The sequence below is a fragment of the Canis lupus genome, chromosome 6, assembly GCF_048164855.1.
Source record: "Canis lupus baileyi chromosome 6, mCanLup2.hap1, whole genome shotgun sequence".
Classification (NCBI taxonomy): domain Eukaryota; kingdom Metazoa; phylum Chordata; class Mammalia; order Carnivora; family Canidae; genus Canis; species Canis lupus.
Window position 1 is genome coordinate 4,304,012 of NC_132843.1, and position 24,311 is coordinate 4,328,322.

The 24,311-nt window shown below is 37.1% G+C and overlaps 1 pseudogene; it reads right to left on the reverse strand.

Moving 5' to 3' along the window:
* Positions 1-1,022: 1,022 nt before the first annotated feature.
* LOC140634851 (solute carrier family 41 member 2-like) lies at positions 1,023-2,237 on the reverse strand (annotated as a pseudogene).
* Between the last annotated feature and the right edge of the window lie 22,074 nt (positions 2,238-24,311).

The window sequence follows — 24,311 nt, forward strand, 5'->3', positions numbered from 1 at the left end:
GGGGCAGTCTGCATAATTCACAGAGTGTCCGGCCCATATGGACTCAAAGTAAGTTATACCCTTTAGTTTAGGAGATATTATGGTTTTATGGTTGCTGATTCTTTCACCTTATTTCTCAGTGTATTTGGACCCTAGGCAGGTAAGTAGGGAAGGGATAAGTAATATATATTTGACAATATTCTTTGAAAGTAAAGAGGGAAGGAGTAAACAAATTACAAATATTTTTTGAGAACAAAATTATTTTAATACCCAGATCCAAAAAATGTATCACAAGAAATGATCACTCCACATTAATATCTCTTATTAACAAAATTTCAGCAAATGAAATCCAGTAATATATAAAATGATCATAATGCTGAAAGGTTGATTTCACATCTGATAATTAATCATTGTGATTCACCTTATAAGTAGAATAAAGGAAGAAAACCATATAATCCTTTACTAGATGTAGAAAAGTTATTTGGTAAGATTCAACACCCATTCATGATCGAAAAAAAAAAAAACTGAAACCTGATGAAAGAAATCTATTAGAAATCTACAGCTAACATTATACTCCATATACTTCATACTTTCATATTTCCGTTTAAATACAACTTAAAATGTATTTTTTTTACAATTGAAAAATGATAGGGGCACCTGGGTAGCTCAGTCAGTAAAGCAGCCAACTCTTGATTTTGGCTCAAATCACAATCTCAGAGTGATGAGCCCCACATCAGGCTCAGCTGGGAATTGGAGCCTGCTTTAAATTCTCTCCTTCTCCTCTGCACTTTCCCCTGCTTATGTGCTCACTTTCTCTCTCTCTCTCTTTCTCTAATAACTAAATCTTTAAAAATTAGAAATGATGTGTAATGCACATGGTACACGATATTAGCTGTAGATTTCTTCTATTGCTTTTATTTACTCTACTAAATAGAAGAAAAGTCAAAGATGTTCTCTTTCAGAGTTTCTATTCATATTGTACAGCTAGTTCAATAAGACAAATAAGTTACAAAATGAATATAAACTAGATAGAAAGAAGAAAACTAGTCTTTATTTGCTAGTAACATGACTATCCACTCAGAAATCCAGTGTTTTAATATTAATACTTGTAACAAAGTAGCAAATCAATAAATTACTATGAAGATCACAGTGAGAACCGTGTAGCCACTTTTCATCAACTGAAATTCTAAAGGAATAAAATGTTGAGGAATCACCAAAAGCAGTGGAACTTCAGCAGTCCTCTTAGTGAGTCCTGGACCAAAAGCATTCTAAATGAGCAGAATGAACCTTTGGGTTCATCAGGCCATTCTCCTGGCATGCCGTGTAAATGGAGTTAATAGTAATCTCACTAGCATGGATGGCTGCTGAATTCCTACCGAGAACATAAGAAAACTGTATAACAACAATATGTAAGCAACAATCTTGGTCAAGTTGGGTCAGATACAGTTGTTTCCATAATAAGGTTGAGCCACTTTTAGCCATAGCTGTTAGGGAGGCTCTCAGCCCAAGCTCAGAACTGCAAGTTTGGCAGCCAGTACAATTCAGATAGGGGTTAAAACCAAGAAGAAGGCTTCAAACTAATATGTAGTAACAGATCTTGAGGCAGGAGGACAGACCCTGAGTTATCCAAAATTGTACTTCAATTGGGCCCACCTAGGTAATCCAGGATCATCTTCCTCTCTCAAAATCTTTAAGTTAGTCACATCTGCACATGGTCCCTTTTGCTACATGAGGTAAGATATTCATGGTTCTGGTGATTAGAACATGGACACCTTGTCTACTATGACCCACCCACTAGCACCCAAAGATCCATGTCCATCCCCCCATGCAAAATATAGTCACCCCTCTCAATATCTCCCCAAATCTCACACCATTGCAACTTCTTAGTCTTCTTCAAATCAATTGCAAGTATTCCAAAACCAGTTAGCAAAAAACAGCACAAGGATTCACAATGTAATAATGCCCTGGATTCCTTCTATAATATTTTAGTTTCTTTCTGCAATGATATCTTCCTCACTATCACTGGGAATACCTTCACTTTTTAACACGGCAGTAGTTTGGGAAGTGTTCCTTCCAACAGTATAATCCTGGCAGTAGTTATAGTTGGCATGGCCATTCTACATTTGGCTGCAGCTTGAGAGTACTTGACCAATTTTGCCACGAGAAGACTGCTCTGAGAAACTGATACCCCACATGCTGTTCTGATCTATTACTAACAGTCTGTGCTCTGGTTGATAATCCAGCTTGCCAGATGCCATTTTTTTTTTTTTTTAGAAAAAAATTCCTATCTTTCTGACTTTTCTGTAAACAACTGGAAACATTCTCAGCAGTAAGTTTGAAAACTTATCAGATTGAAATGTGTTAAATGTAAGGCCAGTGTGCAAAACTTCATCCATGACTTGGGTCACTACTTGTATTAGTAATGAGATCTTTTCTTGCCATTAGTCATTTTGTCATTGCAACACACCATTTACTCCTCAAGTCTCAAGCTTTGCAAGGAACCATAGTAGTTGAATCAGAACTACACAAACATTGGTTTTAAATGAAGGAGTTGACTTCACTGCGTAGAAATGAATAGTGTTTCCACTAAGAAAAAGCATCAGTAGCTGAAGCAGGGATTGGATCTACAAGCACCAAACATGGTCCTGGTTCAAACCTAAGACTTTCCCTCCACTGTCACTAGTTTCAAGTGGATGTTATAAATGGGAAATGATAAGGCCGTTTGCTTCACTCCAAGTATCTCAGACTCCAGCCCATGGCTCTTTCCTGCTTGGCCCCTCATCATACAGTCACCTATAATTCTACTTTCAATGATAATTGTGGACTAGGCTCATTGTATCTTAACACACCTGTTCCACGAAGGTAAGCCATATCCCTAAGAAGGTTGCAAGGCATCATTTTGTTCTGAATCAACAAGATTTCTGAAATCTTTGTGGTTGTTATAGCCCATTGGACTTCTCACATGAGCTGGCCAGCCCTTTTGAAACTAACAAGAGAAATTTGAGTTTTCAGACTGTATGGCACTGTGCCTTTTCCCTCATCACGGACTCTTGTCAATGTCCCATCTCCCCCACGGGTGCATCAAAGTTCTAAATGTTGTTGACCTGCCTGAAGGCATTGTAGACTGTTTGATCCTTGCCCCATGAACATAACTGCCTGACATATGAACCATGAAAAATCTGGCTTGAGTTTGGAAAAACTTCATCTGAGAAAAATTCTTGGCTTTCTGAAGGATAGTCAGCAATTCCCCAGAATTTAATATAATAGTCAACAAGATTAATTTATGTTACATGAATCTGTACCTGGCTAACTATGAGACAATCCTCTGGAAAAAATAATAGAATCAATATAAAATATTGGTAACATCTGATATTTGACAGAGCAGTAACAAGGGCCAAATATTTTTAAAAAAATTATGTGCCTGCATCTTTGGCTCTCAGGGCAGGGGGATTGAAAGACTAATCTTTAAAGTATGATTTCTTTTCCTCCCTTCAGGATTGCTCCACTGGGAAAGATCTGGAAACTGGGAGCAACTCTAGGACTCTGAGGCCACATAGTTTCAAGTGGACTCTAGTGACCTCTATGACTCCAGTGACCTCACCCTTACAGATGCTCAAAGGTTACCTCCTCAGGACTGGCCAGGGGTGGGCATGCAGGTGAATGTTTGCTACCATATCAGATAGTTGTTGAAATTTTACTATCTTCAATCATTGCTACTAAAGGCAAAGTCAAACAATCCCTAAACCATATATTTAAAATAACTGGGAAAAAATTGCTAGATGAAATAGAGGCTTTTATTTTTCCCCTTGTCCGAGATTTTAAATATTAGGGATATTTCATTATACTTTCAATTTAATCATTATCTCAAAGAAGTCCAAGAAAGTGTGACTGGATCAAAGTCTTTGGGATTCCGCTTTAGTGACTAAGTTAAAAAATGATTTGAAATGATTTTTTTCATGTAAGCAACAATAATATTGTTAGTTGTGGACATGTAATACCATGAAATGCACCTAGAATGTTCTGTAATATTATGTAATAGATATAATATGCAGTGTAGCTGCTGTTATTGCCTCCACTTTGCACATGAAGAAAGTGTGCTTTGGGGAGGTTAGATAACTAACCCAAGGCCACAAGCAAGTTATTGGTAGAATTGTAACTTGACCCGAGATACGCCTGACCCTAAGTTATACTTTTAGGGAGCTCTCAACTACTGCCCTATACTACAGCTCCAGGGAGACTGAACAATATGACCTAGCTTTTGAAACTAACGTGCCTGGTTCAAATCCTGCCCTTGTCACTAACTAGCTGAGTGGTTTTAACAAAACCTCACTTTCGTTAGTTACAAAGCTGAGGTGAGTTCTAAATGATATAAACTGTATGACAGCACTCAGCATCATTCCCGGACAAGATCAACTTAATTGTTAGCTTCTTTCTATAAAAACATATGAGAATTTATTGGGACAGGTATGAACATTGCAACTAGTGAGATGTCAAAAGCTTCACTGCCCAATATGGCAGCCTCTGGGCACATATGGCTGTTTAAATTTAAACTATATTTAAAGTTAAAAAAACAATCTTTTGAAAATAAAAAACCCAAATACCGCTTATCATGGAAGGCCTTGTAAGAGCAAATGGAAGTATAAGAGTTATAGCAACTTTGTGAAAGACAAGGGCAGGGTGGGAGTAACTCTGTGGAGCTGAGGGAGCATGGAGAATGAGAGTAGAAAGCAAAAGGCAGAGGGGTCTGTGTGGGTTTCTCTGTTTAGTCTTGGGCCCGGGGAGACTCTTATGTTTTCCTAGCGTTTCCCAAGCATTTGGCATTGAACTTAATTAAATCCACAGTAGTCCACCATCCCTGGTCATTAGGCTGGATGAAGACACACCATTCAGAGCAGCAGGTCTTGTGGGAGAGCCTGGTGATGTGGACAGGCAAGACCAATGACTCCTCAGAACCTCTGGCCCTCCTCTGCCCAAAGCCCATGGGACGTGACAGCTGCACAGTAAACGTGGGGCTGTCGTGTGGAAGTAGCGGTCAGAGGCAACATGAACACTTGGGACAGGGTCCAGCTGTGCTGGGTGCCACCTGGCTGAACCCGAGTGAGGGCTCAAACTCTCATCTTCCAAAGGCGTGATGTGACATGACATAGATGTGGAAGTGATATAATGTAATCTCCTGGCACACAGGAGGCACTACATACATTATTGTGTAATTGTCTGAGTTTTTGTGGCTCCTTAAAGTCCCCAGAACTGCACTAGGGGTTGCCAGGGAATATAAAGTATAACAAATTATCTAGATCCTCAAGAAGTTTGCCTTTTTCCAGGGGAAGAAAGATACCCAACTGGCGATCTGGGGCTACCAAGTAATTTATAGTCCAAAGTGGGATATGTCTGAGAGTGGAAAAGTGCCAGAGAACTAATTATACCCTATAGCAGACATTAGTCAGGAGCACCTGGGGAATCTGGGGTGTGTGGTCACCCTGGGCCACGTCCAAGGATCCCTGTCTTCCCTAGATAAGGCTGAAGCTCCTGCTGTGGCTCCCTCGGCATTCTGTTTGCCCATCACCTTCTTTACCATGTCACTTGGAAGAGCTCGTTAATGGTCAGCACCTGCTCCAGCTGTCAGATGAGAGACAATGTCGGGGTCAGGAGCTGTGTTCATCTAGGTCCCCTCCCATTCAACTCCTGAGCATGTGATTGGAGTTCAGTAATTATTTGTTGAATGATTATGACTTTTTTTATTTTTAAAAAATTTTTTTTGATTATGACTTTTAATGGTGAGTGATACCTATAAGTGTCAGTATCAGGACCCCAGTTTTATGTTTCATCTGACTATCCAAATTCGTGTGTTCACATGTGTAGTAGAATTCGTGATACAGGCATCATACATATGATAAATTCCCAAAATGCTTTGATTCTCCCGCGGTCCACTATGGCAGCCACCAACCACAAGTGGCTTTTAAAATTTAAATCAATACATATGAAATAATATTAAAAATTTGGTACTTTATCTGCACTAGTCACGTTTCAAGTGTTCAGTAGCCACTTCCAGCTTGTGGCTACCATCAGGTGGCACAAATATAGAACATTTCTAGCAAGTTCTAACGGCAGCATGAGTCTAAGTGCCTGCAAGAGTTAGGACCACCTCAGAAGAACTTTGGAAAATCAATGATTATCAAACCTCCTCAAAATAAGAGGATACATTCCTACTGAATGTCATAAAGAATTTTTCCTCAAAAAAATGTGAAAAGATCAAATAGTATAGGGAAGAGAATCTGTTTTTTTTTTTTTTAATTTATGATAGTCACAGAGAGCGAGAGAGAGGCAGAGACACAGGCAGAGGGAGAAGCAGGCTCCATGCACTGGGAGCCCAATGTGGGACTTGATCCCGGGTCTCCGGGATCGCGCCCTGGGCCAAAGGCAGGCGCCAAACCGCTGCGCCACCCAGGGATCCCGGGAAGAGAATCTGTTTGCTGAAAACCCAAAGATAATCTAAACCCTCTGAATAAGATTTCCATTTAGACACATATTCTTGCCACTATTTTTATGCATCTTATGCAAATTCTTTAATTTTATATTTTTCTTTCACACTGTCCTTCTGTTTGAAAACTAAGATTGGCTTCTGATTACTACACTATAATTTCCATTTTTGTTTCATAATATATAGCTGTAAGGCTTATGTTTCCTATGAATAGCATCGGTCTTTGTATTTCTCTTTTCCAATCGTTTTACAAAACAAAGAATGAGGAATATTCAATAAAATATGAAACATATGGCACAAATACTACCTTATAGATCATTTAGTGACAGGCAAAACTGAATTAGACTTTTCTTATTCCAGACAGAAAAGTTCGCAATTTTTTTTTAAGATTTTATTTCTTTATTCATGAGAGACACACACACACAGAGAGAGAGAGACTTAGGCAAAAGGAGAAGCAGCCTCCATGCAGGAAGCCCGATGTGGGACTCCATTCCAGGACTCCAGGATCATGCCCTGAGCCAAAGGCAGACGTTCCACTGCTGAGCCACTCAGGTGTCCCAAAAATTTGCAATTTGAAGGCAAAGTCTGAATGGCATATACATCCTGGGCTAGTGGTGCCTGCAGGTAGATGGTAACCTCCTGCATAATCAGTTGTAATTAGTTATTGTTGATCAGATGTGCTGGATCTTCTCAGTTTCCCCTTCTACATCTCCATCTACCATCCCTACTACTCTCCTTGCCACGTGCCCCGGCGGAGGGTAGTTTCTAGGACTATCTCAGTAATGCCTTGCTCACTGGTCTCCATTGAGCTTGGTCAACGGGAGATGCGGGAGGATAGAGGGGCAGTGTGCTTATTTCCCCATGCCCTAGGTTGAGGTGAGGAGGAGGCTGGGCTGGTAGTGTATACTTGATCCTGGGCGCTTTGCCACCTCTTGTTGCTTTTAAGCCTGATCACATATTGGTAAATACCTTTTCACTAAATTCTGTTTACTCACCCATTGTGAGGGATCCTGGAGTGCCAGTTGATCAATCCATTGTTTTGAAGTTGGCAGAAAACCCTTTATAACAAACCAGGCTTTCTTATTCTTTCACTGTGTGCTGTATGTTTCCTGCAGAGAAATTCCAGACCTTTCCTTGGTCCTCGTCTTTGTCCACATTTTCTCCCATGACCTTGGTACTATTTATATACTGTTAACTCCTACATTTATATCTCTCCACCAAATTTTTACAGATTCTAAATTTGTATCAGCAACTCTGTATTTGGCACTTTTGTTGAGTTTTCTATAAGCAGCTGAAACCAAACATGTCCAAAACAGATATTTCTTTTTCGCCTCTCCACTCTGCTTCCTAATCCGTTCCTTCCCGACTTTAGATTAGTTTGCAGATGTTCAAACTATAAGCTTAGGTATTTATTCCTTAGGGTTATTTTCATTCCTTAACCCCCTTTATTTTCTGTCCTGAAACTTAATTAAAAATCCTTGATGAATAATGTAGTTTCTTCATTATTATTTGCTATGATAACAACAAAGAGTTGTCATGTGCACTGCAAAGGCAATAGAGCCTTATATTATTAACTTTCCTACATTATGGATTGTCTATAAGCCTGTTCTTACCACACTGATAGCAACTAACAAATCAAAGCATCTCCAAATCTTTAGTATCTTTGCTAACTATATAAGTTTAGAAATTCTTTCATGTAGGTCCTCCAATGAAAATGACCTCTTCACCTTTTCATACTGAAGGCTTCGTGGAACTAGTGACTTGAAGGGGAAATATTCCTTTCACAGCTACATCCTGTCCCCAGGCTTTCTCTTTATGCCAAAGATACATGCCTGTGTTTATTCTTTGATTCTAAATCACTACCGAATTTAAATTCCTTCCCTGGTGCCTGAGGTTGTGAATACATTATTTTAGATGAGATTTGATTAGCACAATGAGTACCACCAAGGAAAAAAGACTGTAGTTTATTTTGGTTCTGAAATTTTTTAATGCATACTTTTATAATACATAGATGGATTTCCAGGGGCTGCTAGAATTTGCTTTTAGGGATTTGTTGTTTATAGAAAGAGGACGTAGACTCCTTTCAGACTTTGCCAGTCCTCAGATGCCAGAGATGTAGCATCTGGCATCTTCCTGGATAGTTCCTGGATTTCTTTTAGGAAGGCATCTTTACTGCAGGCAATGACACTCAAAAACATGCACAGCGCCAGCCTTTAGATGAAGACAAAGCAGCTGATCATCAGGTGGATGGTAGATTGCTCTACCTGAAAATCATGTCCTCTTCCTGCTTGATAATATTGGGAATGCCACATTTGGAGATGTATTCCACTCTGTAGCATTTAATCACTTCCAACTTTTCATTGATAAACAATGTTTCACTGAAATTATGTATATCTTTACATATTAGGGATATTATTTATGTAAGTTACAGCTCTGGATATGATAATTTAGTGCCATAAAGATGCACAAAACATTTAACTTAGGGTAGGGTAGATAGATAAACCAAATTACACTAAAGCATGCTATTCCAATCCAATGCTTTTATACAATATTTGAGAGTTTCTGTCCATAACAATCTCATAAATACTATTGTCAAATGTTCTAGATTTGTGATATTGTGATGTGATAAATTATGTTTTCTTGTCTTTTTGTCCACTTTTATATTATGTTTGCTCTTCTCTTATTTTTAGGAAGTATTTTTATAAGAATTAACCTTTTATTTGTTAAATGTTTAAGTTCCTAGATTCTTATTTTTTTTCATTTTTTATTTGATTTTAATTTTAAATAATCTCTACACCCAACATGGAGCTTGAACTCACAGCCCAAGATCAAGAGTCATAATCTCTCCCAACTGAGCCACCCAGATGCTCCTGTCTTTCAATTTTTAAAATGGTATCTGTACTGTAAAAATCCTTTGCATTTTAACATAATCAAATCTTCTTTAAGGTTTCAGGTTTTATAGCTTAGGAAAAGCTCCTCCATTGTATGATTGTACAAGCATCTTCCAATATTTTCTGCTAATGTTTTTATAGTTTGAGTTTTTACATGTGGCTATTCAGTGCATCGAGTTTCCCTTTTTTTTTTTTTTTTTTTGTATGGTGTGAGATGGAATTCAAAACTTACTATTTTCCAAGTAGACATGCAATTTTAAAAAACACTTTTGATATACAATATTACACAAAGATTAGGTGAAATGCTGTTATTTTATGCATCACATTCCCATATATATGCATGTGTGTGTCTCTGGACTTCAGCTTGTTTTATTGACTATTTATTTCTGTTCTAATTATGAGCTCATCACCACCATAATTACTTAATGTGTTTTAACATCTAGCATTACTTTCATTCTATTTCTTTGTAAAAATATACTTCGGTTATGTTTGCCTATTTTGTACACACACACACACACTTTAGAATTAGTATTTCACACTGTATAAAAATAGTGTTGGAATTTTAGATGGGATTGCATTTCATAACAAGTAAATTAAATTTGTGACCAGAGTAATAGAATTTTTAATTTATATAATCATTTATTTATTTGTCTTTTTAAGAAAATCATTTGCCTGATATATTTTTGTCCACATTCCTCAGCCTCTACTTTTTGCATCTGCCAGCACACAGTTGTATGCTCATCCTCTCTTTCACCTGTAAGATCAGGTATGTAGTATACAGACTAAAGTGTCTTCCCAGAAATAATCTGACATTAATCATTTACACCTCCCCAAGTTACTGTATGAATCATTTTCTTCTAATGGTTGCATCAAATTAAAAGCAAAACAAAGCAAAACTGGGAAAAAATTTCTTGCCTCTGAAACAATTTAAGGCCAAATTGGAAGTGCATATTTTGTTCTTGGCCATTTCTGTTTATTTTATCAATTTTGTATTTATATGAGCATATTTGTACCTGGTAGATCCAATACATAGATTACCCAATTTTTAAAAAGATTGTCCCTCTATTCCTGAATGTGATATTATATGAGTCATATAATGGCAGCTTTCTTCTTAATTAAACTTAAAATTTGTTTTCTTTGATAGGCCTAGAGGGTATTATGCTAAGTGAAATAAATCAGGATAGAAAGACAAATAGCATATGATTCCATTCATAAGTGGGACCTAAAAACAAATAAGCAAACAAATGAACGAATTCATAAAAAAGCAGAATCAGACCTGTAAATACAGAGAACAAACTAGTGGTTACCAGAGGGAAGGGGGATGGAAGTGAGCAAAATGGGTGAAGGGGAGTGGAAGATACAGGCTTCTAGTTATGGAATGTGGAAGTCACGGGAATAGAAATCACAGCATAGGGAATATAGTCCATGATATTGTAGTAGGCATGTAATGGGACAGATGTAGCTACCCTTGTGGTGAATATAGCATAGTGTATGAAATTGTCAAACCACTAAGTTGTATGTCTAAAACTAATATAACATTGTGTGTCAACTACACTCAAATTAAAAATTAAAAAAAATAGAACTTTGCTCAGGGTAGCAAGGAACTTCTGGAGTTCAAGCTTGGCCAGTTCAATTCTGGACACTGATACATCTCAATTAATTTTAATTTTATGGATATATATATATATAATGGAATTAGCTGAAGAAGCTCAGTGCCAACTTTCTAGTCCCTGGTCCTTATTCGGAACCTGACCCCTACTTAAGGTCAAGTTTGAAGGGCACCATCTTTTGAAGGATAAGAAAAGCACTTCCTGTGGAGTGAAGTGGCAATCTATTCTGAAATACTTTTTAATTTTTAAGCTTATTCTTTAATGTGTACTTTCTTTTTATTTTTATTTTTTTTTTTAATTTATTTATGATAGTCACAGAGAGAGAGAGAGAGAGAGAGAGAGAGAGAGAGGCAGAGACACAGGCAGAGGGAGAAGCAGGCTCCATGCACCGGGAGCCCGACGTGGGATTTGATCCCAGGTCTCCAGGATCGCGCCCTGGGCCAAAGGCAGACGCTAAACCGCTGCGCCACCCAGGGATCCCTAATGTGTACTTTCTTAACATTTAAACTTTTAAACATTTAACATTTCAAAAGTGAAATTTTTAAAAAGGCCTTTTGAATGACCTCCTCATTCATAGAGGACAACAGCATTCTTTCAGGTGAAGCTGAATAGTTGTGAGTTCCACGTCATTAACCAGGCTTTAAGAGTCAGTTGACAATATTGTCAAATTACATAATTTTTGTTAGGCATCCACCAACATTTGATGGCTTTTGAGTTAATAAACTTACTTAGTTGTTCAGACATGCATTTTACAACTATTTAATCTTGATGAGTGCATCAGGAAGTTTTATTGCTTAGTATTAAATATTCCATGAGAGCTTTATTGATTTTTTTTTGCCAATTACAGGGTGGGTGTTGGACTATTCTTGATTTTAAAGATCTCAGGTTGTTTTTGTTAACCTCAACAGAAACAACTTTCTGGAACTTGTTGGTAGAATGTGGGGTTATCTTTTCAGACCACTATTGTGGTGCCTTGGCTGCTGCTGTGGGTGGTCCATGCAAAACTGGAGGGGTGGGGCTACACTTGCCTCAACATTTGTTGCTTTGATGGATACTAGGCATTCCTATAAGATTTTATTTGAATAAAGAGTTTAATTCAACCACTTAACAGCACTGCTTTATGACCCAGGGCACTAGGGACTAGATGGCCCTTCAGCATCCTGTCATAGTGGACCAGAATTGTTTCTTAAGACTGTTTGGCACTTCAGAAGCAGCCCCGTGACCCATATGGACCACATCTTATTTTTTTTTTTTTTTTGGACCACATCTTAAAGTGGTGCTGTGTCCAGGTGCTGTTCTCGTCACACCACTCAGCTTTCACAGGAAGACCATAGTCATACCTCAGCCCTCAAATCAGCTAACGCTACTGCTTTGCATTTGAACAACGTGGTTCCATACAGTATACTCTACTCAGAAGTATAAACTTGAACCACACTCTTTCTTACCTAAGGAAATATTTCATGAGAGAGATTTATAGATGATTGATCAGTGAATTGTCAATCAATGCATTTTTCTAGGTACTATAAAATCTATTCTTGGGTTATGTTGGTTAACAGCAATCTGCATGCTGGACCCAACTGTGAACTTGCTGTTACTGAATCCTGCTTGTCTTGACACTATGCACTCCTTTGGGAGGATTTAGGAGGGAAGACTAGCAGCTTGTGGCTGCCTTTACTGCACTGAGAGCTGCCTGGGTGTTATCTCTATCCTTCCTTGTCCTCTACAGAAGAAGGAGCCACTCTTTGCTCTCATTTGAAGCATGTGGTCCCTGACCAACCGTTTCATGTTATCTTAGGCATTTCAAGTCATATAATTATTATTTCACTCTTTTAATCAGTGGCCAAAAAGACTCAAAACCTTACCTTTTTTTTTTTTCATACTTCTCATAAATATAAAAGACCTCCAGGCGTGTACCTGGATATTGGCTTTACTGCTGCTGTGTTGCCTTAATCACTTTATTTCTTCTTCCTCTATGATTTCCTCACTGCCTGTATTTTAAATTTTGTTACCATATGTATGTATTTATAGGAATTACCTTCATTTGCTATATAAAGGAATATATAATAAATTTTAAAAAATACAATCCATTTATAATATAATATAAATTTAAATCAGCAATGTCCATTCTCAGGGGTGATGACTTGTTTTATCTTATCTCTAAAAGTTGAATGAAAAGCTTTACCTCATGATTACACTGGACTCCAACGACCACAACTTTTATGCTGACCTCTGGTGGAGAAATCCTGCCAGACCCTGTCCTGCCATCCTCCTACCCTCACCCCCTACCTTTCAAGCCCTGACCTGAAGAAGATGGGGTATTTCTCATGTGTGTGTGGTGTCTCCATTTTAATATAGATAATGCTCTTTTGTAAGTAAAAAAAAAAAAAAAATAAGAAAGAAAAAAGAAAGAAAGAAATACATGTTTTGTTACATAGTTATCAGAGTCTTGGAAAGAAAAGGCAAAAATGATTTCCAAAAATATATTTAAAGCTTTTTTTTATAGATTCAGAAATGAGATTCCACTGTGGGACTGTGTAAGTTTATCAACCATTGAAAGCAGATAGCTGGGGGTCATGCATCTCAAATTTTTAGGATAGTCCTTCTTTCAAATATTTTCATTTGTTATCATCATCCATATCATGTGTTTTCATAGTTTAAGAAAGATGGTGATTACATGCTTGTGTAAAGTATGAGTTGAGAATATGAAAAAGAGTGAAAGTCTACAATCTAATGTGTTTTTGTCAACAAAGCCATTTATTTAGGAGATTTTGCAAGCACCACTGTGTTATATACCAGTAGGCCCAAATTATGTTCACATTTTGTCTTGATTTGACACCTTTACATTTTCAATTCAAAGCTATACACACCATAGTAATATTTAAATTTCAATTCTTAGCTAGTTTTTCGGAGCCTTGCTACTCAAATTGTGGTCCAAAGACCAGAGACATCAATGTCAGAAGGGGGCTTGTTAGACATTTAAATGTCAGATTTCATCCAGACCTACTGAGTCAATTTACATTTTAATGAGGGCCTCAGGGTGTTCCTATTCACATTAGATTTTGAGAAACATGTGTTTATTAAAGAAACTCAGAGTTAATTTAATGTGTTTCCATATTTGTTAGAAATTGCTTGAGGTTTATATGATTATAATTGTTATTATAATGGGATATCTAATGAGTCTTATCACAATTACATTATACGAAATGAAAGTGTGCACAAAGGAAATGCCATTCTTAGTGAGTACATTGGGAGATATATGTCTAAAATAAATACAAATTCCCTTGTACAGGATTTTGTTAAGTGCCAGACATTGTTGGAAGCTTTTCTGACATATTATTTCAGTTATGTCTTACAATAACTGAGATGCATTAGTTATTAATCACATTTTTATCATTCATATTGGGAAAACAGAGAGAGTTCATGTAATTTTCCCAAGATAGCATAGCTAGTCAGCGATAGAGCCAGAATTGGAAGCCTGACCCATGCTCTTCCCCTTGGCAATATCACCCTCCACATGGGTACAACTTTCTTTGCTGCATACTGGAGTCCAGTAAGACACAGTAGTGATTGTGCTGAATAGATTTACTCTAGGTGCAAGGACTTCAGGCAAAGCCACTACCCATGATTTTATATTACTTATATTACTATCCCTTTGATTTTTTTGTTTTTAAAATTTATTTTATTTTATCTGTAGTGATAATGTCAGTGGCACAGAGATGAAAATAAAGAGTTTCATATTTATTTATTTATTTATTTATTTATTTACTTATGATAGTCACAGAGAGAGAGAGAGAGAGGCAGAGACACAGGCAGAGGGAGAAGCAGGCTCCATGCATCGGGAGCCTGATATGGGATTCGATCCCGGGTCTCCAGGATCACGCCCTGGGCCAAAGGCAGGCGCCAAACCACTGCGCCACCCAGGGATCCCAAGAGTTTCATATTTAAATATAGGAGTAAGATTGAGCTTTTCTTAAGCATCTAAGTGACTTTTCCATATTTTCTTGGAGATAAATTGTATAGCCCATATTTGGACAGAAGTAGATGAATTGTGAATAGCATAATAAGTCTGGTTAGATGTTTTTTATGGTATTATAGAATTTTGTGACAAACATAATTCAAATATTATCACTCAGATTGAAATTAGGTGGAATGTATTTCTTAAATTACGGTCAACAGACTTCAGGGATTTTGATTTTTTCTAAAAGATTTTACTTATCTATTCATGAGGGACACACAGAGAGAGGCAGAGGGAGGAAAAGCAGGCTCTATGCAGGGAGCCCGATGCAGGACTTGATTCCAGGACTCCGGGATCACACCCTAAGCCAAAGGCTCAACCACTAAGCCCCCCAGGTGTCCTGGGATTTTGAATTAATAAAAAAGTACTTCAGGTAAATCATCTACATTTTTTACTGTTTTCTAATCTGTAAGATGATATAGCCAAATATACAGACCAATAGTTAATACTCACAGCACCAAGGTCTTCAACCAAGTTGCCTGACAATGCCCACTGTTTCTCCCCCAGCTTCCTGGGGAAGGTCTTGGCCCAGGCTGTGTTTTGAGGAAGCGGTTGACACTAACCCACCTAAATGCAGACAACTGATCTAAGGTCAGTGAATCTCAAAGTTGGATGCTGTCATTGAGGTGACCTGCCATGAAAAGTTCTACTAAAGTAGGGTGATGCTTATTAAACCAGGCAAAATTCCTCAGAAAAGTTTAAGAAACTGGGGAGAAAGCCATCAACTTGGGAGAAAATGAGAGAGAAAACAGAGACAAAGAGGGAAGCAATGAAGTCCAGAGGGAAAACAATATGAGCTGTGGTGCCAACACTCAGAAAGAAGAAACCAGGACAGGACGAGGGAAAGGTAAGATCCCAAAATGTCCATTCAGAGTTTACTAGGCTATCCTAATGATACTTCCCATTATTAAATTTTACCCAAATTTCTTTTTCCTTCTTGTCATGGTCACTCTTTGGGTGACCTCCATTCCCATGCTGTTAAACACAGATCTATCCATTAATGGTTTCCAAGTATGTGAGGAATGCTTAGAGTTTAGGAAAATAAAGGAAACAGGCCAAGAGGATTAAGGAAAGGAAGAGGGAATGAGCAAATGTGTTCAACGTTGCAGTGGTTTCTGAAGTGCTGGATATTATTGACCATTAACTTTGGTAACATGAGTGCCATTGGTGGTTGGTAGGAACAGTGATGGAATAGTAGGAACAAAAGTGGGATTTAAAGAGGTGGGCTAGAGAATTGGAGGAGAGGTAGATTCTTAAGTTTTTAGTAACAGAAAACAATGTGGCAATGTGCTATGGTCTAAAAGTTTGTGCCCACCAAATTCATATATTGCACCCTAAACTTCAAAAGTGATGATATTAGTAAGTGGAGCCTTTGAGATGTTCTTAAGTCATGAAGGTGGAACCCTCATCAATGGAATTAGTGTTTTATAAAAGGGGCCCCAGAGACATCTTTTACTGCTTCTGCCAAATGAGGATATAAGAAGTCTGTTAAAAGAAAATAAAGGAATCTGCATGAGATCTGTCACCTGACCATGCTGGCGCCCTGATCTCATACTCTGAATCTCCAGAACTTTGAGAAATAAATTTCTATCATTTATAAGCCACCAAGTCTGTGGTACTTTGTTATAGCAACCTGAACAGACTAAAACACAGAGATATGAGGAAGTTGGGAGAAGGGAACATATTTTTAAATTTGGAAAATTTTGGTATATTTGTATATTTATGGGAATTATCCAGTAGGGAGAAAAATATAATACAAGAAGAGAGAGGTCAAGTGCAGGAGTAAAGCCTTAAGTCAACAAGAGAGAATAGGATCCAGTAGACAAGTCAAAGTATATAGGACTTTAAAAAATGCAGGTAACAAAGCTGGTTGTGGAAATACTGTATGTAAGAAAGTCCTGCATTTAGAAAATGTATATATTGGAACATTTTAAAAAAATTGGCCATTCTCCAAGGCAAGTCTCCATATATTTCAAAAACTTATATAAACATATTCTATTCAATGCAATAAAGTTAGACAGTAATAATAAAGAGATTATTAAAAATTCCCCCATGGTTTTGGAAATTACAAAACCCTAAGTAAATCAGAGGTCAAAGAATAAATTACTATATCAGTTATGAAATACTTAAAAATGAATGATAATTTAAATAGTTAAATACACATACAAAACAAAATTATGAACTATAAGGTATGCCTATTTTGAAGGGAAATGTATAATTTTTAGTCCTTTTGTTAGATTAGAAGAAAGTCCAAAAATAAAAAAGCTGTGTCCAACCACAGAAATTATAAAAAAAAATAGTGGAATAAATCCCCCCAAATCAGAAGAAATAAGTAATAAAGAGAAGAGAAGGGAAAAGGTAGTCAAATATAAAATCTAGAAAATTGAAAATAAAAATTGGCTTTTGAAGACATTTCCTTGTCTAAACTGCTATAGAATGAAAAGGAAAGATAAAGCACAAATAAATACTAGAAATGAAAATGAGACATAACCAAAAATGTAAAAAATTGTAAGAGAATACAATTGACAATTTTATTTCAATAAATGTGAAACTTTTGATAAAATGAATTCCTCAAAAAAAAAATAAAGTTTACCATAATCCACTCAAAAAGATACAGAAAATTAAATAATACTATAACCATTAAAGCATTTATGGTTGCAATTTAAAATCTTATGTTAAGAAACATCATGCCCCAGGGGCACCTGGGTGGCTCCATCGGTTAAGTGGCCAGCTCCGGATTTCAGCTCAGGTTGTGATCTCAGGGTTGTGGGATGGAGCCCCTGTGTCTGCTGGAGGTTCTGTCTCTCCTCCTACTCCTCTCCCTGCCTTCTAAAATAAATAAATCTTTTTTTTTTTTAAGAAGAAAACAATATGCCCAGTTAATTTTATAAGTAATTTCCAAAATTTCTCAAGAAAGAGATTCCAATCTCACAAAAACTTCCTCACAGAATAAAAATGGAAAGAAAACTTCCAAATTTATGTTATGAGTTTTAAAGTTGTATTTATTTTATGAGTAAAATCTCATACCAATACCAGATAAGGAGAGTACAAGGCATGAAAATACAATTTCAGATAGTTTAGTAGACCTGATGGTAGAAAGTCAAGGACATTTTCTTCTGATTGTGACTATGTTACGCCAGCACTTAACAGTATGTATGAAGATTCTGGAGTTTGGGGCCATGGAAAGTAAAGGAGTAACAGCAAGTGTGCATCTCTGTTCCTTACTCCTAACCTTGGTTTCCACAAGGTCTGTTTAGAAGCTGACTGATAGAATTTAGCAGCTGGAGATCAGTGAGTGTTCAGAGAATGCCATGTACTTGTTTCTTATCTAAAGCATTCTTTAGATATACATGATCTTTTATTTCAAGTGACCTACAGTTAATGACTCTCTGAAACTGGCTATACTGAAGGAAAGAATTATATAGTCCTTGGGAGATGTTAAAATTGACTAACAGATTGATCTTACATACAGAGCTCCTCACTAAATGCCAATTCATTCCAAAAGGAATAAAAGGGGATTTATGTGTGATGAATTTGGCATTTCCAAGATATCAATGTGTTTCTACTGCTTCTTTTTTGTATCTTTTGTTAATTGTTAGAAAGGTTGGTACTGGGAGAGTCTTGTGTGTTAAGTGAATCTCATTGAAAATTCACTCCCTTGTGACGGGGAAGATAGGAAAACTCAACACAATTTAGATATCATTTTTTCCCCAGGTTAATTTATAAATGTGATACAATGACCATAAAAACACGAATCATACAGGGGAGGGGCATTTTGGAAGAAGCTGGACGAGTTGATTCTGAACTTCAAAATGAAAAAATATCCAAGTTAAACTAGCCAAAAGCTTCCCCAAAACCGAGGGGAATGAATAGGAATAGCTCTACAAGGTATTGGAATATAACATGAAACTACTTAAATTAAGTCTGTCTGGTAATGTATTAGTCAGGAGAGGCTAAATCATGATGAAATACAAAATATCCCAATATCTTAAAAGTTTAAATAACAGAGGTTTATTTCTTATGATATGTGTGCTCCATGTGTTAGCAGGAGACTCTAGCATCGCGATCACTCAGAGACTCAGGCTGGCAAAGCCGCTACCATGTTTTAGCATTCTGGTTGCTGTACCAAAAGGCAAAGATCTCTGAAGGATCTCAAAATGGAAATAAATGGTAATAAATTAGTAAACGGTTGTCTATTGTGTAAGCAATAAGTAAACAGTCTCAATAGTAAACAGTTATGCACATTGTGTGCCTATTCATTTTTTCCAATTTCCTTTTGTTTGCCTTCTAAGCATTTGGCTTTTTTCTCCTTATGAATTTTGATATTTCTTGTTGATTTAATGCCTACAAATTTTATCTTTTGGTGTTGTTGTAAGCAGGGTTTTTTTGCTATTGTGTCTTCCAGTCATTGTTTTTATACAAGAAGGCTATTGCTTTCTGAATATTAATTTTGTACCTAGGTACTTTATTGGATTATTTTATCATTATAATAATACATATTATAATATTGGATCTTCCTGGTGTATAATCTTTAGAGTGTAAATAGGAAGTTTTACCTTCTCTCTTCTAATTATTTATTATAACAACACGGCAACCTCTTTGTCTTATTTAATTGCTTAGCTAGGACCTCCAGAATAATGTTATATAATTGTGGATGATGTAGAGTTATGACACTAATATATTTTATAAGATTTCCCCCCATTAAATATGAAATCAGTGTTTAGGATTAGATTGATATCTTAGCAGGGTAAAAGAAGTACCCTCTAATTTCTGTCTTAGTATAACTGGTTAACTAAAGAAAGTTTGTTTAATCATACTAAATATGTTTTCTGAATCTATGAGTTATCTTGTGATTTTTTTTCTCTCACAGCTATTAATATGGTAAATGCATTGATAGTTTTCCTGATTTGAAAGATCTTATATAAAAAAAAAAGAAAGATCTTATCATTCTTAAAATCAACCCCAATGAGTCATGGCATATTAATTTTTAATGTACTCCTGGATTCTGTTTGTCAATAGTTTATTTAGGATAATTTATGTGTGTATGTGTGGTCTTTTCAGGTTTAAGGCTCAATCTTATGTTCCTTTGTTAAAATAACTTAGGAAATGTTTTCTTTTCTATGATCTATGATGGCATTACCGTTACCTGATTTTCACAGATATGGAAGAAATCCCCCGTGGAGCCATTTGGGCTCGTTTTTTTGTTTATTTTAAAGGGTAACTATATAAAACTTTATATATTTTGTAATTAGTCTGATAAGATTCATTGGAGTTCACCTTGGCATATTGTGTTTTCTTTTTGTTTTTTAAGATTTTATTTATTTATTTGAGAGAGAGCGAGAGCAAGCATGCGTGCAAGCAGGGGGAGGAGCAGAGGGAGAGGGAAAAGCAGCCTCCACGCTGAGCACAGAGCCAGATACAGGGCTCTATCTCAAAACCCTGAGATCAAGACCTGAGCTGAAACCAGGAGCTGGGTGCTTAACTGACTGAGCCACCAGGCATCCCAGCATATTATGGAAGTGCACATTTTATGTAAGTTTCAAATGTATTTACATAGAATAAAGCAAAATAATTTCTTACCCTGACTTCAGTTAATTAACTAAATTATGTCAGTGGTCATTTTCTTTTCATCATTTCTTATTATATATACTAGAGTTTTTAAGGTAAAAGTTATCCATTTTTTCCAAAAACAAACTCTTTAATTTTTAAACTTTTTTTACTATTTACTAATTTTTTTACCACTTACTTAATTTTTCACTATCTCTTTTATGTTATTTCTTTAGTCTTTGTTTTCTAATAATTGAGTTCAATTTCATATTTATTCATGCCTTCAATCTGCTTCGTGATCCAATCTGACAGTCTTAATGGTAGGTTTAATCTCTTTACCTTTATGTGTAAGGAAGCTGTGCTTTCCTTTATTTCCTCCTCATCCCCGTTTCCCTCTCTCTCCATCACCCACTTAGACATTTGATGATCTCATAAGTGCTACTATTCATATTTTACACTACTAAGTGCAATTATACCCCTACCCCTTGTTTTTAGCCTCCCGATAATATAACTCCCAATTAGTAAAGATAAGAAAATCAGTGAATTGACATTATCTCCATCTCCCACTTCTTTTCTTTGTCAGTTTTAATGTCTCCACTTTTTTTTTTCCTGGTTCATAACAGTTATATTCTGTTTTGAAAACATAATTCCCCAATTCCCTTCAGTCAGTCCACCAAACAAAGTCCAGGCACAAAGCTGGTCTTTCTGCCATATTTCTGTCCCCTTCCTAACCACCACCCTCAGCATCTCTTGGTGCCTCTTGGATTCTTCTTCAGGAATCCATGGGAACAATATTTTCTGACTTCTCAAAAGAGCAAAATTTTTTGTCTGTTGCTTCATACTTTCATTAAATAAGGATGGATAGAAATTTTCTTGGAACAAATTTCCTTTCCTTTAGGGCCCTATTTGTGTTAGTTCCTGTGGAAAAGTCTATAAATTATTTGATAGCTTTGCCCAACTACCCAAAGGACTTCTTATCTTCAAAGTCTAGCTTTTCCTGAGACCTGTGTCTCACCCCCACTAGCTCCATCTGCCCCTTCTGGAAAGTTCTCTTCTTGTGATGGTTTGTGATTTCAGGTACCCCTGATTTTCACTGCAAATGGAGTTTTCAGTTGTTTCTTAATCTTCTCTTGACAAGTGATTTCCAAGTAAAGAAGATGTAGATGTCAACTTCATGCTAACATGCTCAAACTCTAAGTATCACTTTCTGTTTTGATACTTTATTTTTAGACATTTGAGTAGAATTGAATCATTCTCATTACTTACATAGGAGGAGAAAAGATCTTATTCTATAATATGACGATAATCTTTATTTAAGTGTATGTTTGATTCTTTTGTCTACATCTTTTAGTGTTAAAATTGAAAAAAAAAAAAAAGGAATGGCAGGGCACCTGGGTCGCTCAGTGGTTGAGCATCTTCCTTTGGCTCAGTCATGATCTCGGGGTCCTGGGATCGAGTCCCACATCAGGCTTCCCACAGGGAACCTGCTTCTCTCTCTGCCTCTCTCTGTGTCTCTCATGAATAAATAAATAAAATCTTTAAAAATTTTAAAAAATAGGAATGGCAACTGATAAATCCATTTTCCCTTCCTCTTTCTAAGGATGAATATAAAAATGAAAGCTTTATGCCTAAAAGGCTTTGGTTGGGGGGCATCCGGGTTGCTTAGTTGGTTAAGTGTCTCAGCTCAGGTCATGATCTCAGGGTCCTGGGATCCAGCCCAGTGTTGGCTTCCTGCTCAGCGAAGAGTCTGCTTCTCCTTCTCCTCTGTGCTCTCTCTCTCTCTCTCTCTCTTTCTCTCTCTCTCTCTCTCTTGTGCTCTCACCCCTGCTTTCTCTCAAGTAAGTAAATAAAATCTTTTTTATTTTAAAGACTTTGGTCATTTAACAAAGATTTTTGTGAATTTGAAATATAATAGTGTATGAGAAAGTTATCTTGGGAACTTCAAAGCATTATACAAAGGTAAGACTTATTTTTATTCATTTATATTATAAGAAGAAAGAGCAAGAATGAAATGAGGTAGTGAACCTTGATCTTGAGAAACACTGATACAAGTACTAGGGCTGACTAATGAGTAAACCTATTTCTATGGAAAGACAGTAACTACCCAGTAAACTACCAAATCTGTAAATGTCAGTATCACTGAACATATTAAACAACAACAACAACAACAACAACAACTTGAATAATCACAATGAAACTAACATAACCCAGGACTAAGAAGTAGAGAGCTACCCTAACCTATGCTGTGAATATACTGAGGTTGACGTGACATTTTTGAGTTTACGTTACACATTCAGTTTTACAGACCATATTACTACTCAAAATACTGCAGACAATCTTTCCAAAAGAGCTATTTTCTTTAAGGTTGGATAGGGCAGCAATCAGATGCATCATTTTCAATGGAACATTTTTCTTTTGTGTAGAAAAATGAAGAAAATAATTTCAAAGAATTAAATCAGGCTCCAATCTGGATGTATGAGAAAGTGTTCCTGACACAGACAAGAGGTGAAAAAGAAATCAGTTCCTTTTTGTTGGATGGGTTGTCAATAGCTTGGAGTTCAAAGACTAAGCAGACATAGCAGCGATTAAAATCAAGACATGGTGGGGAGCCCTCAAGGAGTGGTGGGCTGGAGTCTGCACACACACGCAGCCCACCTGCCTGTCTTAAATCTCTGTCCTGATCACTTTAGGAAGTGGGTCTCAGTGGGTAAATAATAGCCACATCCAGTCAAAGCAAAACTGTTCTCCAAGTTGTACCGATAAAGCAAGATGGGTTAAGACTCTCTGGGGAAGTGTAGGTGATTAACAATCTATTTTTAAAATCTTACTTCAAAGTGTGTGATCTCCATCTGGCTTCTGCTTAATGGACCCTCTTTTCTTTGTCCACAGTGTACTACTGTCTGTCCACTGTGTACTACTGTCTGTGAAATGGCACATGGTTATTTCTTTAAAAATGAACTAGTTCGGGATCCCTCGGTGGCGCAGCGGTTTGGCGCCTGCCTTTGGCCCAGGGCGCGATCCTGGAGACCCGGGATCGAATCCCACATCGGGCTCCCGGTGCATGGAGCCTGCTTCTCCCTCTGCCTGTGTCTCTGCCTCTCTCTCTCTCTCACTGTGTACCTATCATAAATAAATAAATAAAAAAAAATTAAAAAAAAAAGAACTAGTTCATACTATTTATTTCTAAGAAATAAATACAGGAAATGTATTTGCAAACAAAACAAGAATCAATGCGGAGTCACTGAAATTAGATTCTATAAGGTTTCCAGCACTGTAGAATCCATGTGCTTGCTATTTTGAAGATTTGTACTATCTCCCTATTTTCTTTTTTTTAAAATATTTTTAAAAATATTTATTTATTTATGATAGGCACACAGTGAGAGAGAGAGAGAGAGAGAGAGAGAGAGAGAGGCAGAGACACAGGCAGAAGGAGAAGCAGGCTCCATGCACCGGGAGCCCGACGTGGGACTCGATCCCAGGTCTTCAGGATCGCGCCCCGGGCCAAAGGCAGGCGCCAAACCGCTGCACCACCCAGGGATCCCATATCTCTCTATTTTCTTTTATTTACTTGCTTACCTGTTGTTAAACAGCAGACCCCTTTAGGGTCAACTTATCCTCCTGAAGCCAAGTACTGCACAGAGAGCGCCTGGCTCCCCTGTGGTTAGTCCTAGGACTGAAGGACTTACAAATGAGGTTTTATCCCATGTCTGAGGGGACAGCAGGTTTCATGAATAAACAGAAAAATCTCTACAGTACCTGACATCCAATAGGCCCAGAAGACATCCACTACT